This window comes from Loxodonta africana, chromosome 23, assembly GCF_030014295.1.
Source record: "Loxodonta africana isolate mLoxAfr1 chromosome 23, mLoxAfr1.hap2, whole genome shotgun sequence".
Taxonomy (NCBI): Eukaryota; Metazoa; Chordata; class Mammalia; order Proboscidea; family Elephantidae; genus Loxodonta; species Loxodonta africana.
In genome coordinates this window covers 59,167,336-59,186,389 of record NC_087364.1, presented here as the reverse complement: position 1 = coordinate 59,186,389, position 19,054 = coordinate 59,167,336, and the positions used below count along the sequence as shown (strand labels likewise).

Genomic DNA, 19,054 nt, shown 5'->3' with positions numbered 1-19,054 from the left:
AAGCAATAGTGAGCTTCACTAGTGCAAACAGTTTGCAATCACCTACTAACCGAAAGGTTGGCAGTTTGAATCTACCCACTGGCTGCACAGAAGAAAAACCTGGCAATCTGCTTCTGTAAAGATTACAGCCAAGAAAACTCCATGGAGTAGCTCTATTCTGTAACATACAGAATCACCATGAATTGGAATTGATTCAATGGCAAGGGGGTTTTAGTGAGCTCCATAAGACTTGGAACCTTGTCAGCCTTGCTCACCACTCTTGTATCCCCAGTGCCTGGTCCAGAGCAGGCACTCAATCAATATTTGTTGAATGAATGAATAGACAAATGAACAGAGGAAAGGCTCACTACAGCCACCAGCAACTTGTCTTTCTGTATTCCCCCAGCCAACACGCTCTCTCTCCTCTGTCCCTCAACTTTCCCCGCCTTGCTGACTCTCGATAGGATCTCAGCTCTCGGCTTGAAGATCACTTTCTCATGGCAGCTGTCTCCGAAGTCCTGGCTGGGTCAGCATCCTATCTGGCACTATCGAGTCACCCTGCATTTCTCCTTCATGATACTTCTCAGAACGGTTATTACATAATCAAATAACCACACTGAAATTCTCAGCTGGCTGGCTGTCTCCTGCAATTGACTGTAAGCCACACAACAGCAGGGACTGTGTCTTTCTGCTCACAAGCATGTCTCCAGTGCAAGACAAAGCCTGACATAGAACTGGCTGACCACACGACAAAACGTTTCTGAAAACTGGCAATGCGCAGCCTGTCGATTATTAGAAGGTGCGCATTCTTAGAGAGTTCTCGCTAATACCGAGCAGGAATCAGCCTCCCATTGCTGGCCTATCCTTCCACCAGGCTTTCCAGACCCACCCACATCCTGGTGATCCCCACCACACAGACCCCAGGGAACCCAAGACGTTGCGTGTTTTCTCTGGGCTGACACAGTCGTTACCAGCTCTTCTGACTTGCACGTTCAATGCCATTTCCAGGACACCACATAGCCTCCTGAATGTTTCGGCCGATGTTAAATGCTCTGAAATCCTCACAACCCTCCCATCAAGAGGGGTTTCCAGGCACTTTTCACAGTGGAGCAAACGAAACAGCTCAAGCTTCCTAATATTTAACATGAGATATACAATGTCCGTATATAACAAGGGCTCATGGTAATATTTTAGGCACCTCTCTGTTGAATATCTAAGGGAGGAGTCCCTGAGCAAACATCTAAGTCTGATTTTAATTTGATTCCTATTTACTGAAAGGCCCTCTGCCAACGCTCTTCAGAAGGTGCTGGCTTACACTTCCTTTCTCTTCTATTATGCATCATTCCCAGGGTCACTGCAGATTATGGACATAAATAAGCAAAGATAATACCTTTATAAAGATAAAGGTGATCCGCAATAGTTCAACAGGACAACAACCCTAAACCACTGAGCATTTGAAGACAACGCATTAACTTGGGAAAACATCCTTGACCTTGTGTGAAAGGAAACAAGAATTCAGAGCTGTGCACAGCAAAACTCCAAATGTTGTTGTTTTTGTTTTTTGGTTGTTTTTTTTTTTTAATGATTTAGGTGAAAGTCTACATACCAAATCAGTTTCTCATTAAACAGTTATAAAAACGGCATGGAGGCAGCGTCTGACCTCCTCTAACTTCACAAGGGGGAAGGAGAACCAAGATCAACAGCACAAGGCTGACTCCCATGAGGTGGTGGCCAGATACGCCTCCTCTCTCCACCATCTTTACCAACTCTAACACCATCCCTCCCACAGCACTCTCTACTTCCCTGCTGGGTTTGATAATTCACTGCAGTGGCCACACCAAACTCACAGACCATACTCACAAATACGGGGTTTATTAGGGAAGTAACACATTACAATTCAGGCTCAAGAACACTCAAGGATATAGTTCTTCCATCAGGACAGCCTCTACCCAGCCGTGCTTGCAGGCACGCCTCTCCCTGGCCATAGGCCTCTGCCCAAAGGCACTCAGCTTTCTCTCTCCATGGGCTGGGAAGCCCACTGTGCCTTCTCCTGCTGCTGGTTCTCTCCTGCCATCGCTTCTTACAGTCTTCAGGGTTACAGCCTGCTCGCTCTCTCCTGCTTCCAGTAGCTTCTCAGTGCAGGGATCCAGGGTCCAAAGGACGTGCTCCCTGCTCCTGGTTGTTCTTCCTTGGTGGTGGTAGGATCCTCCTCTCTGCTCTGGGATTTGTCTTTTAAGGCAAAACTGACCAATCCCCTCAGTGGGCCACAACTATCTTATGTGTACAGCCCAGCCCAATCACCTGGGTGGGAGTTACAAGACCATGGCAAGAAAGGCCATACTAAGTATTTCATCACACCACAACAGTTAATACACAAATTGTTTTGTGACACTGGGTGCCAACACTTGATGTGTCAACACTCTCCTCTTCTCTAGCCCAGGTTCCCTGTTTCCATTCATACAGTTTTCCTGTCCCTTCTTGCCTTCTCGTTTTTGCTTTGGGGCTGGTGTGCCCATTAGTCTTGTAAGCACGTTCCTCACATGTGTTACTGGTGGCCCTACAGACCTGTCTAATCTTTGGCTGAAGGACGAACCTCAGGAGTGACTTCACTACTGAGTTAAAAGTGTATTCAGGGGCCATAATCTCAGGGTTTCTTCAGTCTCTGTCAAACCAGCAAGACTGGTTTTGTTGTTGTTGTTATTTTTGTGAATTTGAATTTTCTTCTACATTTTTCTCTCACTCTGTCCAGGACCCTCTATTATGATCCCTATCAGAGCAGTCGGTGGTGGTAACTGGTCATCATCTAGTCCTCTAGTTGTTCTGGGCTCGGTCTGGTGGAGGTTGTGGTAGTTGTGGTCCATTAGTCCTTCGTACTCATCTTTCCCTTGTGTCTTTGGTCTTCTTCACTCTCCTTTGCTCCAGCTGGGATGGGACCAGTAGAAGTATCTTAGACGGCTGCTCACAGGGTTTTAAGACCCCAGTTGCTACTCACCACAGTCGGATGTACAGTGTTTTCTTTACAGACTATGCTATGCCAATTGAGCTAGATGTCCCCCAAGACCATGTTCCCCATCCCTCTCCAAGTGCTTTAAGTATATGCTTGGGAAACCAGGATGGAGAGAAATGCAAATTTAAAAATGAGATGGCATTTCTTACTCCTCAGGTTACAAAAAATAAAAAGACTCTAGTTGGGGGATGAATTCTTTCATACACCGTTGTTGAGAGGAGTAACTGGGCCAGTGTTGAAGTAGCAAAAATGCATTTTCTTTAGCGTTTTAATATTAGAGAGAATATATTTTCTCATTTGTTTTAGTATAGCTGTATAAGTTGTGATTAATCTCTAGTCCTTGGAAAATGGTGCAGGCTCTGTTCAAAATATAGCCTGTTCCACTCTTAAACATAACAAACACCCTAATACCTTACAACATGTTTTCTCCTACTCAAAATAGGTGATTGAGAGCTTGACGTGACTAACACCGTACTGATGCTCTAAGTAATCTCTAAACATTTTTTAACTGCACCAATTGCACCGATCTCTTCCAAAGGGGTGTGGAGCTATCTCGGCTCCTGTGGCCTTGGTCTCTTTTCTTCTTTCTTTGTTCTCTTGAGAAATGGCCTTCAGCCTGCAAACCGACAGGAAGGCTTTCCTTCTTGCTCCCTATCTCAGCCACAGTGGACTTGGTAAAACAGCTCCAGTAGCAGAAAGATTCTTCTGAGAGTTTTTCAGCCAGTTATAAATATACTGATTAGAGTCCAGATGCCTGACATGTTTATCTTTAGTTTAATAAGGAGTTTTTGTAGTTGTTCTGTGATGTGTAAGACCATCTGTAGACTACTTGCTCAAAACATTAGGTGACCCTGATCTTTCCCATATAAAACCCTCCCATCAACCCTTTAGGGCAGACAGAATTTGGGAGAAATTTAACCCCCTCTGTCTCTTGAATACCAGTATTCAATAAAGCCTTTTTACTGCTTATCTTCTCCTGTCTCAGTACTGGCTTTGCGGCAGGTGGCTCGAACCCGCAATTTGCGGTAACAGTGTTTGTGAAGGGCACCTGGTCGTGGTGGTGGTGGTGATGTTAGTTGCCATCCGGCCAGTTCCAGCTCATAGTGACCCCACATGACAGAGCAGAACTGCCCATAGGGTTTTCTTGTTTGTAATTTTTATGGAATCAGATTGCCAGCTCTCCTCTGTTAAAACACCCTTTGCCCCAAGAATTCTTATTCTGGGCATGTGATCTAGAAAAATGCTCACTCATGTGTACACAGTAGCATTGGGAGTAATTATAAAAGTCTGCAAACAGCCAAATATCCATCCAACTGGACAAACTCTCCAACTGGAAAAATTATAGCTTGTCTATATACAACAAACCATGATTCAGCCTCGATAAAAAAAAGAGGTGGACTGGGAGGTGCTGACATGCATAAGCCTCACCAAGGCATACTGCCAAGTTGAAAAGAAAAGAGAGACAGCAAGCAAGAGTGCAAGTATCAGCAAAAGATGTACAATATAACCTCGCTTGAGGAAAAAATCTATATGCATATCTTGACATACATGTGTAAATTTTCAGAACACATGTAAACTTATTGAAAAAGTTCTGAAGAGAGACAGCCCCTAAATTAACAGTGGTCATTTCTTAGGTAGAATGGAAAGGACCTTTCAATATTTACTTATATACTTCATTAACGTTTTGTTTTTACAACATATCATGTACGAACAACAACAACAAAAAAGACTAGCAACGATATGGGAAAGGTTAACACAAAAACGCAAGCTACAATACAGTCTGATCTCCATTTTGAGGGAAGATATGTTATGAAGACTGAACTGTCTGGTTTGAGACAGGGTGGGGAGCAGGACTTTTCCTGGTAGCACAGTGGTTAAAAGCTCGGCTGCTAACTAAAAGGTCAGCATTTTGAATCCACCAGCTGCTCCTTGGAAACCCTATGGGACAGTTCTACTCTGTCCTGTAGGGTCGCTATGAGTTCCCATCAACTCGACGGCAGCAGGTTTGGTTATAAGTTTCTTTAGAATTTTGTACCTATTGCTATTTTTAATGGACAAAAATAGCAATTAAGAAAAAAGAAATAAAATACGTCCTAATGTTTGTTACGAGTAATTATGGCTGGGATTACAAGGGTTTTTTTTTGTTTGTTTTGTTTTTTTAATGAATTACAACTCTTTTTTAATGGCTTACAACTTAAGAGGTGGTGGAACTGGAAGACTTATTTTCTCATTTATATCTTTCCGCATTGTCCAAATTTTCTAAAACACACCTGTACGACTTTTAACATAAGAAAAGAGAAAGCTGTAAGATTTATTTAGGTGATTTTTAAACAGTGTATAGTTAAGCAATATTTTACAAGCACCACACCATATGACAAATTATAAAAAGAGTGGCTGACCAGTATTTTTTTAACAGTATCCCCGTTCAAAACTCAATGCAACATGGAACCCGACATGCAAGACAGATAAAAATCAAAGCTGCATGGGTTTACAGGGAGGGGCTGGGTATTCCACTTAGCAGTAGCCCCTGTCACACCTGCAGAATCCAGGGCTCCAGGACCACCATTAGAAAATGCTCTGTACAGACTACAGCTGCGGGGGCTCAGAAAGGGGAAGAACAATTTGTGCAGGGATGCTCTGAGAGGGCTTCAAAGAAAAGGCAGGAATTGTGTTAAAACTTGAAGAGCAGGTCCTCTGCCATGAGACCAGAAGAAATGGATGGTACCCAGGTACCATTACTGAATATTTTGATTAAAGATTCTATAGAAGAAACCTGATCAAAGAGGTGGGGAGGCGTAGAACAGAATTTCAAATCTTCAGTGGAATCCAAACTTCCTGGAGCCATAAAAGCTGGATGGTTCCCGGAACTACTGCCCTGAGAATATCTTTAAATGTTAAACCTTAAACCAAAACTATCCCCTGAAGTCTCCTTTGAACCAAAAAAAAGTTTAATTAGTAAAGTACCCCTGCTTTGAGTATTGAGCTCTTTTAAAGAATTATCTATGTAAGATCAAACTGACAACTTGAAAGGTTGGATGGGAAGCTTAGGGGGCAGTGAGTTTAAGATAATGGTGATGGAATTATGTGGAAAAGGACAGCAAGAATCGTAGCACAACTTCAAGAATGTAACCCATGGCACTGAATCGTACACGTATAAATGGTTGAAATGGTCTCTTTCGCAGTATATACTTTCACCAAAACGAACAACCTGGAGGGCCTGGTTCAGACAGGCATTTCAAGGGCGATGAATGACGTGGGCAGAGGCCCTGAGGCTGGGGCGTAGCCCACCTCCCTGCACACAGCTGAGGCTCAGAGATGGTGACTGATGGCAAGTCTCATGCAGTGACTCATCAGTGAACAGGGTGGAGGGTGGCTGAGGCCAGACTAGTTACCTGTAGGAGTAGGGAGCCACTGAAGGTTTTTGAGCAGAGGCATGGCCAAACGAAGGCAGTATTACAGACATGTCATTGCACGCTGCTGATGGAGCCACTCCTGTGTATTCATCCCACTCCAGAGTCAGAGCAAAGCACTGTCAGCAAGGACACACCCTCCAACATTCTGGGCCCTGACATTTGGGGACTCCTGGTTCATCATTGGAGCCCTGGTGACACAGTGGTTAAGTGTTTGGCTGCTAACCAAAAGGCCAGCAGTTCAAATCCACCAGCTGCTCCTTGGAAACTCTATGGGGTAGTTCTATTCTGTCCTATAGGGTCACTATGAATCGGCATCGACTGGACAGCAGTGGGCTTGGTTTTGGTTTTTGGTTCATCCTCATACAATTGGTAGTTTTTACCAATGTGTTTGGTCAGGCCAGGTAGGCTACAGGCTCTCCTGCAGTGCTATCCTAGAAATAACATTCTAGGGGCAGCAGGGCTGGGGCTTACAAGTTACAGCTCATGGTACCTCCCTGGGACCAAGGTCAGGCCTTTCACCCCACCACTCATCAGCTGTGCGATCTCAGGCAAGTTATTTACTCTCTCTGACTGCAAACGGTGATTGGTTTATTCATTCAACATATGTTTACTGAGCACCTACTATGTGTCAAGTACTGTTCCAGGAGCTGGAGATTAGAAGTGAACAAATTAGTCAAAAATCCCTGCTCTTGTGGAGCTTACATTCTGGTGGGATGTAGCATTACCTACCTCAAGGGATATGGAAGGGATTAGGTGAGATATTTTGTGGAAAGCATTTAGCATAATATATGAATAAACTATAGCTTCACTTTTATCTCCTCTTCTTCCTCATTGTATTATTACATGCATTCCTGTGATGGTTAAGGTTGTGTGTCAACTTGGTTGGGCCATGATTCTCAGTGGTTTGGCAGTTAATGTAATGATGTAGTTTGGCCGTTATGTAATGATGTAATTCCACAGTTGTGTAATGATGTAGTTATCCTCCATTTTGTGATACGATATAATCACCTCCATGAGCTGATCTGATATGATCAGCCAATCAGTTGTAAGAGGTGTTTCCTTGGGGGTGTGGCCTGCATCCAATATATTTGGACGTTCTGGCAAAGCTCACTGGCTTTTGCTTGCTGTGGATCCTGCATGCAGCTCATTATCATCTGATCTCCAGTTCTTGGGACTTGAGCCAGCAGCCTGCCATCTTGCCTATTCATCTTGGATTTGTCAGCCTCTGCAGTCTGTAAGCCAGCAGCCTGCCCTCTGACCCGCTGATCTTGGGTTTGTCAGCCCCAGCAGCTACATGAGTCAGGAGAAGCCTCCAGCCTGATGCCTGACCCACAGACTTGGGACTTGCCAGTCTCTACAACTGCATGAGCCATATCTCTGAGATAAATCTTCTCTTTCTCTCTCTCTCTCTATATATATTCCACTGATTTTGCTACTCTAGAACCCAGCCTAAGACAATTCCCTGTAGCACTTAGCACAAAGAAGGTACTTGATATGCACTAGCCCACTGGTCAGAGTTTCACAGCCCTAAATTCAGACTCCCTGGCCTAGAAGCAAAGTGCCTTTTGGTCCTTGGCTTAGACTAGCATGAAGGCGCCTCTCTCCTGCAGCCTCCTCCCCAGCACTGTCAAGTCCACCTGCTGTAATAAACAGGGCTGGGGAGGGAGAATGAAGGAACACACTGGGGCTATTCATCACAATGAAGGCAACTGACAGCTCGGCTAAACCCTCAACTCAGCCCTCATTTCCTCAGGGGAAGAGCTAAGCTCAGGATGCAAAAAGCCAGTGGTTTCTCAGGCAGTGGTTTCTCAAAAAGCCAGTGGTTTCTCAGGCAGTGCTGACTACTGTCCTCTCCCAGGTCTCCTGCCCTGTGCTGGTCCCGGGCCCCTGGTTTGAGATACCCTGGCAGCACCTAAAGGGCCCTCTGGAGATGACCTGGTCCTTCCATCGAGCCCTCACATGGTGCATTTCAGTATTACATGTTTTTTCAGTGTGGCCATGGGGGCTTGTGTGCCCTAGGGAACCGGGGCGAGCGGTGCGGGTGGATAACAGGCACAAGCAGGACATATTCCGAGCTGAGTAGCCAGAAGTATTGATATGAGTCTGAGGGAAAAAAAATTGTAAGTCAACTTTAGAACCTCAGCCTCGGGGCTTCAGGAAAGTGCTCCATCAAAAATCTCGCTGGCACGTATCTTGATCTGTAATGACAGTTTCAGCTTTCCTCACCAACTCCATGCTGGCATGATGGTGCCAGCCTCTATTTTTATAAGCTGAGTAATACCCGGGAAAAGGACCAGACGAGAATCAGAGACAGAGGGACGGGGCACAAGAGGTGACGATGGCACAAGGTGATGGGGCCCATATCCCACTCAGCCGAGTCTGGGACAGCAGGCAAGCCCTCCTCAGATCCGGCCCTACCTCCTCTGCAGCCTGGTCTCCTGAGTCCGTGGGGGCAGAGGCCTTATCCGCCTTGCTCACCGCTGCAACCCCAGGCCTGTCAGAGTGCCTGGCACATGGCAGTGTAAGGGGAGTGAATGACCACACTGCCTTACCCCAACTCCAGCACACTGGACTACTTGTTCCCCAGAACTGATGTCGCGTCTCAGAACTCAGTGACTGTGCCCATTTCACTATCTGCCTGATGTCCTTCTTGACCTGGTTAACTCCCATTCATCCTTAAACTCAGTTCAAATGTCATCTCCCTCTGGAAGTCTCCCCTGGCCCCAAGGCTGAGTGAGGTCCCCCAATACTGGGCAGCACAGGTCCCATGGCCTACCCTTCCTACAACACTCATCAACATCCCAAGTTGATGTCAGCCTCCCCTCCTGCCTCCCCCATGACTAGGTGAAGAAAGAGCCAAGTAAACAGAAGGTGCTCAGCAGGTATGTGGTGGAAGGAAGGAAGGGACAGCACCAGGAAGGATGCTGTGGATGGAGAAGCACCTGTCCCAGGAAGTTACAACAAATGGAACCAGAATAAAGCCCTAAAAACCAATAAATCAATGGATTACTCATCAATGTTTGCTGAGAAAAAGGTTAGCAGGAAGTAGTGGGAAAACATTTCTCACTGGGTTCAAATGGGAAGCAGAGGTCACCCTTTGCTGTGTCCTCCCCTCCTCTCCAGATGTGGCCTGGGGTGGGGGCTGCAATGGAAGAGAAACTCGGAAGGCTGGGTCAGTGGGGGCACTTAAAAAGCTCAGGGACAAGCTCTCACAGGCTGCCCTGGCCTTGGGGGGCTGAAGGCTGTTTCCTCTGGGGCGGCCTCTAACTGCTGAGGTGAATCAACTGGAACCCATTTCTATAAGCTGCTAAGAATGTGCTCTGGGCCAAGAAGGAGGGTTGAGTTATCTGGTCCAGGTCCCAAAGGTGGAAAGAGGGGCAGAGAGAGGAAAGGTGATCTCCTGGGAACGGAGGCTACTTTTTGCTAGAGCCTTCTTAGCACTGTGTTTCCTTCAAAGGCAGACAGTTGCGCCTCAATATTCGTTTTTTTTTTCTGGCTAGAGAACCCCAGTTTTGGGAAGGTCAGTATGGCAGAGACTGTTAGCAAATTATGAAGCCCATCTCCTCTTCCTCCTAATCACATGGCTGGATCCCATTTCCCAGCCTCCCTTGCAGGAGGTGTGGCCATGTGACTGGGCCCTGGCCAATGGAATGTCAGTGGAAGTGATTCACCATCACCAAACCTGGCCCAGAAAACCCTTCCACACACCCTGCTCCTTCCTCTTCCCCTGCTTGATGCAAAGGGACATGGTTACTTTAGGAGCCTGGGTCCCTGAATCACCTCTTGGAAGAGGATGTCCCCACCCCTTACCAATCAAAAACAGCCATTTGAGACTTTGTGTGAGCAAAAATTAAATTAAAAGAATCAAATGTCTATCATATTTGAGCCATTAAACATATTTGATTGGTTTGTTTCAGTAGTGAGCCTATCCTAACTATTACAGGCCACATACCCTGTTGGGAAAAACATCTGCTTTCCTGATAAAGGTACCAATGTGGCTGGTACCTCTTCTTTCCCACAGCAGCCATTTTGCTGTCATAAAGGCCAAGAGACTAACGGAAGTGTCGACTCAACGCCAGCAACCACCTACCTGCAGACATCTTGTCATGTGAGAAAAATTAACTCCTATTTGCTAGTATTACTGAGGTAGGGCTTTCCATTTCTTGCAGCCAAACACAATCATAACTGGTACGCTTTATTCATTGACCCAACCTTTACTGAGGCCTATTTTGTGCCAGTCTTTGTGCTAAGGCTGAAGATTCAGCAGTGAGCTGGGCCTAGCCTCTGCCCTCCAGTCACGCTGGGAGACAGGCCCATGAGCTGACTGTTGGAAGGCAGTGTGATGGATGCTGTGATGATGCATGACCTCCCAGGGTGGGGTGAGCATTGGGCATTGGGCAAGTACCGAGGCAAGGTGTTCCCAACTCCTTTTCTGGTACTCAGCACCCAGAGTCAACACTTGTCAAGCTAAAAAGCAAGTAAGAAGACTCACAACATGAATGAATCTGGAGGGCATTATGCTGAGTGAAATAAGTCAATCACAAAAGGACAAATATTGTATGAAGCCACTAGTATAAAAACTCATGAAAAGATTTACACACAAAAACGAACAATCTTTGATGGTTACGAGGGAGGGGAGGAAGAAGAGGGAAACACACTAAATAGACAAGAGGTAAGTGGTAACTTTGGTGAAGGGCAAGACAGTACCCCGTACTGGGGAAGCCAGCACAACTTACCCAAGGCAAGGTCATGGAAGTGTCATAGACACATCCAAACTCCCTGAGAGACCAAATATATGGGCTGAGAGCTGGGGAACCTGATCTTAGGGAACATCTAGCTCAATCGGCATAATGTAGTTTATAAAGGAAGAAAAAAAAAGCAAGCAAGAAAAATGTACCATCTTCAGCTAAGCCAACTGCAATTACTTACTGTAAGTGGAGTCATTAAACACCACCAATTAATGCAGCTGCTTCAAGATAATCAGCAGTCATTAGACCAAGAGGCACAAGAGGGGAAAATGAAAACTCATCTACTGCTAACTCAGAAATGCTGGAAATTATGGGAACGGGGTAACATACACATGCTCAGATCTCCCTGCCGTCTGATGTGAGCCATCGCTGAAAATCTCTTTGATTTCTCAAAAAAGAAAAAAATTTTCTTTTATTTCTCAAAGACACAGTAATTTTTCACCTTGAAGACAGAGTCAAAAAACCAACTAAGCCATGACCTTCAACTGTAAATGTCCAAGCTTTGATTTTTCAGGTCTGGGTTTTTTCTGGTGTTTCCATTAGGTGCCGTGGTGGAGACAGACAAAGTGGCGACAAGAGAGAACCCCGGCTGGGAAATCAAGAGGCAACCAAGACCGAGAAGGAGGAGCATCTGCAAAGCCCTTTGTAAAAGAGAGAAAACATTTCCCCCTTTCAAATCCATTTTCCCTACATACAAATAAATGGTTCTAAAAATGAAAGGGATAATTTGCCATTTCTTTATTTTCCAAGCGTTGGACAAGTGTTTAAAAAGAGAGAGAGAGACAAAACCTTGTTCACTTTAAATCCTAGCAGTTTAAAAACGAATGCGGATGAGCTTTATTAAGAAAACAGATGATCTAGTTTCCAGTTCGACTGCTCACTTATTGGTCCTGAGGCAGCAATTACAGGTTTCTCCAGTCCACAGGAGTCCCTGGGTGGCGCAAATGGTTAAGCGTGTGGCTACTAACTGAAAGGTTGCTGGTTTGGATCCACCCAGCAGTGCCTTGGAATAAAGTCCTGGTGATCTGCTTCTGAAAGGTCACCAAAACCAAAAACCAAACCCAGTGCTGTCGAGTCAATTCCAACTCATAGTGACCCTATAGGACAGAGTAGAACTGCCCCGTAGAGTTTCCAAAGAAACGCCTGGCAGATTTGAACTGCTGACCCTTTGGTTAGCAGCTGTAGCACTAAACCACTACACCACGGGGGTTTCCCTGAAAGGTCACAGCCACTGAAAACCCTATGAAAAAACGTCCTACTCTGACACTTATCGGGTCATTGTGAGTCAGAATTGACTCGTCAGAAACTGGGTTTTTTTCCTCCAGCCCACTGCTGAGGCCCCCTGGCAGGGCTGTGAGAGCAGGTGCTAGCCAGGCCAGCCTCTGCGCTGCGGCCTCTCTGTAGGACACACAGAGCACGTTAGGACCAGGTCTGAGAAGGAAGGACTTCCCTTTCCAGGACCAGTTATTAAACCCAACGCTAGCAGCACAATTTCCTAGAGGTCTTCAGGTCAAGAAGGTCCTGGCTACGGCAGTCACAGAAAGCACAGTGGTCTAGCTCCTACCTCTGCGTAGCCCCCTACAAGCCCTCAGGAGCAGCTGTGCCTTTCTCACCCAGAGAAATGGTCTCTGAGGGATACAACAGCTTCTGGGCTGCTGCAAAGTGGCCTGGGCAGTACTGTGTCAGCTGGAACCAAAGAATGCTGCTGCAAACCAGGTGAGTAAATATTGAATCTATGGTCTCTTGTCATGCTTCCCGCTAACAACCTGTGGCCAAGAGTGACAGTTAAAACATTAACAACCAGCATGGCCAGACACAGGCCAATCAAAATGAGTGCCTGGCTTGAACAGGTGGAAGGGCCATGTCACACCAACGTGCAGTGGCTGAACATCTTCCGCATTCCCACCCCCAACCCCCACCCTGTGGTGGCTTTCCAGGCCATGCCCCAGCCTCTCGGAGCCATAATAGGTAGACAAAAGGCTGCCTGGGAAATAAGTCTGCACTGCCATTCATGTCCTTCACTGTGACCTTAAATATAATGTAAATTCCATGGGGACAGAGACCATGTGTGTTTTATCCAGTACCCTACACCCATTATCTTGGGGCACTTTAGGTAAACATACTGAAAGTGTGTTTTTAAGGAATGAAGGAATAGTAATAACAGTTAATATCTCTTAAGCCCATACCATGTGCTAGGAACTGTTCTGAGCCTGAGTCACGCATTATCTCATTTCAAACCTACAACAATCCTAGGTTGTTAGTATTATTATCAACCAGTTGCCTCGAGTCAGTACCGATTCCTAGTGACCCCACGTGGGTCAGAGTAGAACTGTGCTCCATAAGGTTTTCAATGCCTGATTTTTCAGAAGTAGATCACGAGGCCTTTCTTCTGAGGTGCCTGGGTGGACTTGAACCTCTAATCTTTCCATTAGCAGCCAAACATGATAACCATTTGTACCACCCAGAGACTCATATGTATTTTACAAATGAGGAAACTGAGGCACAGAGAGGTTAAGTAGCTTGCCCAAGGGTACAAGACAGTAAAGGCAGATCTAGTATTCAAAGCCAGCCTGGCTTCAAATTCTGCATTCTTGATCACTGCCCTGTGCTGAATACACACTCACACTCAGGTCCTCTAGTTATAGAAAGTCATCAACAGAGACCTCAGAGTCCACAAACCCTACGGAAGCCTTCCAGGAAGCCTGCTGTGCTGCTAAGCTGCAATGTTTCTGTTGTTCGTTTAAGCATTTTAAAGAAAATCCATGCCTACTTCCCCCCTAAGCAGGAGATCACCAGCAATTTTCAAATAACTATGTAACCATGTGTGGTTATCAAGCAACTTCAGCAGGAAAACCTAGGTTTACATAGTATTTCTCTGCTGGAGAAACTTGAATTCTAGGCTTTGTCCGTGGCCACGTGGACTGTGGGAAGGCTCTGTCTGAGGTGTTGTTTCCCCATCTCTCACTGGATCCCGGACTTGCTGGAAGGATTGAATCAGATCATGGACATAATTGCCTATTTATATGGTAAAGTAGTATATAAACATAAGGTATGATCATAGTAAGTAACAAAGCCAAACCTGTTGCTGTCAGTTCTGATTCCTGGTGACCCCGTATGTTACAGAGTAGAATTGAGCTCCATTCGGTTTTCCTGGTTGTAAGCTTTGAGTGCTTAACTGTTCGTGCCACCCAGGAACCTTTATAATAATTAGTATATTCCAATAAAATAACTTGGATCAAAATTTCTATGCTTACCCATCTCTACTTGTCAAAATTTATATACTTGTCTCTACTTGTATGGAATTTCATATTTATACCTCTCCATGTTTTAGTGATGGCGTTTAAAGCTTAATAATTTATTTCCGTAAGATTGCGGAGTCTCCCCCCCATTATCATTTCTGTTCTTCCAAACATCTCTGCTATAATTTTAATAACTTTTCTCTACTTATACTCCAACCACCTCTCTCATTTTAGAAGCATAAAGAGTAAGTGAGCCAGGAAATTTTTTTTATTCTCACTTCAGACTCCTATATTAGCAGGTTACAAAATTAGCAAACACGAGCTTCATTTTACTTTATAATTAAAAAGTTCAAAAACAATATTGCTGTATCTCTGAAGGTTGGTGTTACATGCAAGACGGAGGGAGGCCTGGGAAAGCGAGCTGTGGTTGAAGGTTGGAAGGACGCGAGCTCCTTTCATATAACTGAGGGGCAGGACAAATAGTATCCAAACTATTTGTAAATTTGGGTGAATGATGACTCTAACCACAAACAGGGGCGGAGAAGAGGGGAGGGTGTGGGAGTGTCGAAACCAGGGGCAATAATTTTCATCATCGTCGGTTTTTTCAAAGCTCTGATTTCTACACTATTGATTATAGCTCTCCTTTTTTTTTTAAGGACATCTGTGATGAGCCCTGGTGGTGAAGTGGTTAAGTCCTCAGCTGCAAACTGAAAGGTCAGTGGTTGGAACTCACCAGCTATTCCATCAAAGAAAGATGTGGCAATCTGTTTCTGTAAAGATTTACAGCCTTGGAAACCCTATGGAGGTACTTCTACTCTGTCTTACAGGGTTACTGTGTGTTGGAATTTGACTTGATGGGAATGAGTTTGTTTGTTTGTTTTTGGTAAGGAAGTCTGTCACACACAGGGGCACACAGGGTGGGCAGGCAGATGACAGAAGGATGCCTTCTGAAAATGTGTACGTTGGGGAATTGACTGCGCAAATAGAAACAGAATTTTCCAGGGCCTACAGAAGCTACTGCTGGATGTTTGGGCTCTCGGAACTCTCCTCCACCCCAAGGTACTGAGCAGAGGGGGCTCCACCGATGTGTGTGGTACAGATGGGTGGGGGTGGGGAGGGAGGAAGGGAGGGATTAAAGGATGTCACAGACAATAGGTGATGGTGCAGGCTGCCTCTTGACCACAAGAACCACTCAACAAGCCTCCTGCAAGTTCTTTTATGGAGACCCTTTTAATCATTACCTCGCTTCATGCTCCTGGAACACCCCCTGTCTTCATTACAGACAGGTCTGTTCCTTTCCAAAAGCCAGCAGCTCCCCAACTAAAGGCCAAGAGGGGCCAGTGCAGCCTGTAGGCTCTGGGGCAGGAGGGTGGCAGCTGGGGTCTGCAGCTGGGCCCTCTCGCCTTTTGGACTTAAAGCAGACCCTGAGGTTCATCTGCGCTCACAGGTGCCTCCTCATGGTTGCCTCCTGGTGTCTCCATGTTTAGGGGCTTCAGCAGGCTCTACATCCATCCACCTGCTAGGCTGACCAGCAGGTTCTAGAAGAGTCCCCGGGAGGTTCTTCTGCCAGAAGGCAGCTTTCCCTGTCTTTTACCACATAATGCAGGTGCACCATCCTCCCAGCTGCTCCTGCCTTTAACATTTCCCTAGATTCTCCCCTCAGTACCTCAGATGTGAGGTGGCTCCCCCAGGCCAACCTTCTTAAGCCACCATTGCCCAAGTGGCTCGACCCTCATTCAGAAACTTAAAATGGCCCGGTGCCCCTCCATCTTGCTAAGCCCAACCCTCAGCTGGCTTTCACGGTCTTCTAGAATCCAGAACCACAGGCTCAGCAAACCCCATTTCAGATTACTGCAGGCCATGTTTCCTACCTTTGTGGCTCTGCTCCTAAGACTAACCCTGATGGCAGAATGTGGGTCATCTCCTTATCCACCAAATAAAACCCGTGCCCCAGGGTGGGTCCGGGGCTGGGATCTACCCCTGTGAATTTCCAGGGCCTTGAATAGCCTCTGTCCTTTCCCTTTTCCCCCTCCAGAGAGTAGTATTTCTTTTTCTCTCTCCCCCTCCCCTTCTCTCTCACTCACAAACTACAGGCATTAATTAAACCTCTTCTAGAAAACATATTTTCACCAGCTGCAGGAATTCTGGGTAAGAGCCAGCCCTGAAGACAGAGACAGTCTGGGTAAGAGAGATAAGCCTGTGACGGCCGGGGCAGTGCAGGTTCCCATACCCAACCCACATGCTGAATTCCAGCCCTTTCCAGATTCCTGAGAAAAGAGGGTCTGGGTTGCTCCCCCCACCCCCCAGGATCCCTCCGGCTGTACTCTCCAGAGCTGGCCTCTGACAGAAAGCCGTCCCAAAATACCAGTCTCCCTTCCCCCAACAGAGCTGCAAACCACGCCTCAGAGAACAAGAGAAGAGGCACTCCCAGCCCTCCATGGGAGGCAGCTCTTTTTCAGGGGAGGGGGACAGTACCCAGGGGAGTGAGGATGGTACAACCTGAAGCAGGCTAAGGGGGCTCTGTGTGTGGCACCCCATCTCCCTGACAGCTTCCTCTTATTACTGGGCAAGGGTAGGGATGCAGGGTGGGGGCTGGGGTCACAACTGAGGGTCCTACTGGTTAAGCTGTAGTGGACTCATGCCTCAGCAGACAGCTTAGCTCCCCAGGGTGCCCATCATGACCCGCACGCCTATTCTGGGATGAAGACAACTGATTTCCTTCATGGACATTCTGGAGTCCCCAGCGAGGTACCTGTAAGCTGTGCCCTCTGCCCCAAACACACTTATACACAAACAAGTTTGTTGCTAGTGAAATTATCCATATCTTTTTTTTTTTTTTAAACTTGAATTTAAAGATAACACTTTGAAAACAGTGCAGTGCAATGGAATAATGGGGGTTGTGAACACGGACACACTGGCTTGGAGAGGGGGATCCATTTCTTTCCTCAACACACACTGAGCGCCTACCCTGTAAGGGTACCAGGCTGGGTGCTGGAGCTACAGAGGTCAAAGAGCAGTGTGAGTGCTGAGCAGTGTGGTGAGGGCCAAGGAAATGCCCAGGGGAATCTGTGGGCACTCAGGAGAACCCGACTGAGTCCCAGTGTGACCTTGGGCTAATTACTTACAAATTCACTACTCAATGGCAAGGAATACTGAGCTAATTAATTATTCTTCAAGCCAATCAATAGAAAAAGAGTTATAGAAGCTGGAGTTTCACAAACGTTCAGTGTGGTGCTGGAAGGCCAGGCATCCAATGGCCTGCCCTATCCCTGGTGCCCAGGCCCCACCTCCCAAGGCATCAGTGAGAGTGGGCTGATCAGGTGCCAATCTCTGAAAGAGAAATACCCCCTCCCCCACCCCACGTCCTTTCTTTTTCCAAGAGAAATAGGCAATTAATTTAATCCAAGACTTCATGAAATCCAAGACAAGGGATGGGGTGGGTGCTCTCACTGGCTTTCGGTCTGTCCCTGTACATCTCCTTCTCTCCCTTTTCAAACCATCTGCTTTAAACTCTCTTCCCACAGATGTCCCGACTGGACAGTAGCACCTCTGAGGAGAAGCAGTTGTTGGCAAACCCTGTACAGAGACACATCACGTTTGTAAGGATGGGTTTGAACACTGTCTGCTTCACACTCAGGTTCAGGAGAGGGTCCTTCTGCAAAGAGCAATAAACGTCCCCAAGTTGTGCAGCCGCTCCCCAAGTCCCCTTGGCCACCCTCGAGTTGTGGCATCGCCCCACACTTCCCCATTCGCACCCCGATCTGATTCCACATCTCTCCTGGTTTTACTTGTTGAATGCCTACAAAGCATCCTTGCTTTCCCACGAAGACATGGGTCATCAGGCGGTGAGAGCCTCGCTCGCCACGCAGCCCTTTCGCTACTGCTGAACGCACAGACCAAGCGGCAAAATATGGCTCCACGTCCTCCCGCACAGCTAATCCTTTTCTCACGCACAGGTACAACTTGAAAGACCGCTGCAGCTGCGAAGAACGCAACCTGCGCTAAGCAAATCCAAATGGTGCGTGACAAAGCCAGTTTCTTAAAAAGATCGCGACATAGGCAAGTTCCACGGGCGAAAGCAGCCCGTGGGGGTCTAAACCACGCAATCCTAACCTGAACACCCGAGGATGTTAAGCCCGCGCTCGGAGCGGCCCCAACGCCGGGCCCCGGGACTCCGGGGGGCGCTGGGCAGCAGGTAGCTGTCCAGAGGGGCCAAGCCCACACTCGGGAAAGGCCGCCGAGAAGTTGCGGCCGCCTTCTTACCTGGAGACGCGGGCTCGGGCTGGCCCGGGCAGGGACACCCCGGGAGCCGGAGTTCGGGCTGGAATCGGCCGGCAGGGTGCCGGGCCGAGCGGGAGCGGCTGGAGCGGCGGGGCCGGGCGAGGAGGCAGGCGCGGCGGGAGGAGGCCGGGAGGCTGCGGGGCTCCGGGAGGCCCCGCCGGGAGGGGACGCGGGGGCTTGGGGAGGCGGTGGTGGGCTCGCTCCAGGGCCACGGGGCGGGGACTGGGACCGGGGCGCGCGGGGGCGGCTCGGGGAGGCGGCGTGATGGGTGAGGGGCTTAGCCCGGGGTTCAGACCCGACGCCCGCCTCGGTCCCCCCACTCCTCTCCCACCGGGGACACGGCCCCGCGCTCCAGCCTCGGCGAGCCCGCAGGACACCCTCCGTCTC

The 19,054-nt window shown here is 47.5% G+C and overlaps 1 protein-coding gene across 1 annotated transcript in view; it reads right to left on the bottom strand.

The window, feature by feature from the left end:
• PXYLP1 (2-phosphoxylose phosphatase 1) overlaps window positions 1–18,765 on the bottom strand; it is an 80,322-nt gene extending 61,557 nt beyond the window's left edge. The window contains exon 1 of the mRNA XM_003416177.4: window positions 18,650–18,765. The gene's annotated coding sequence lies outside the window, so the exon portion shown is untranslated. The remainder of the gene's footprint in view (window positions 1–18,649) is intronic.
• Between the last annotated feature and the right edge of the window lie 289 nt (window positions 18,766–19,054).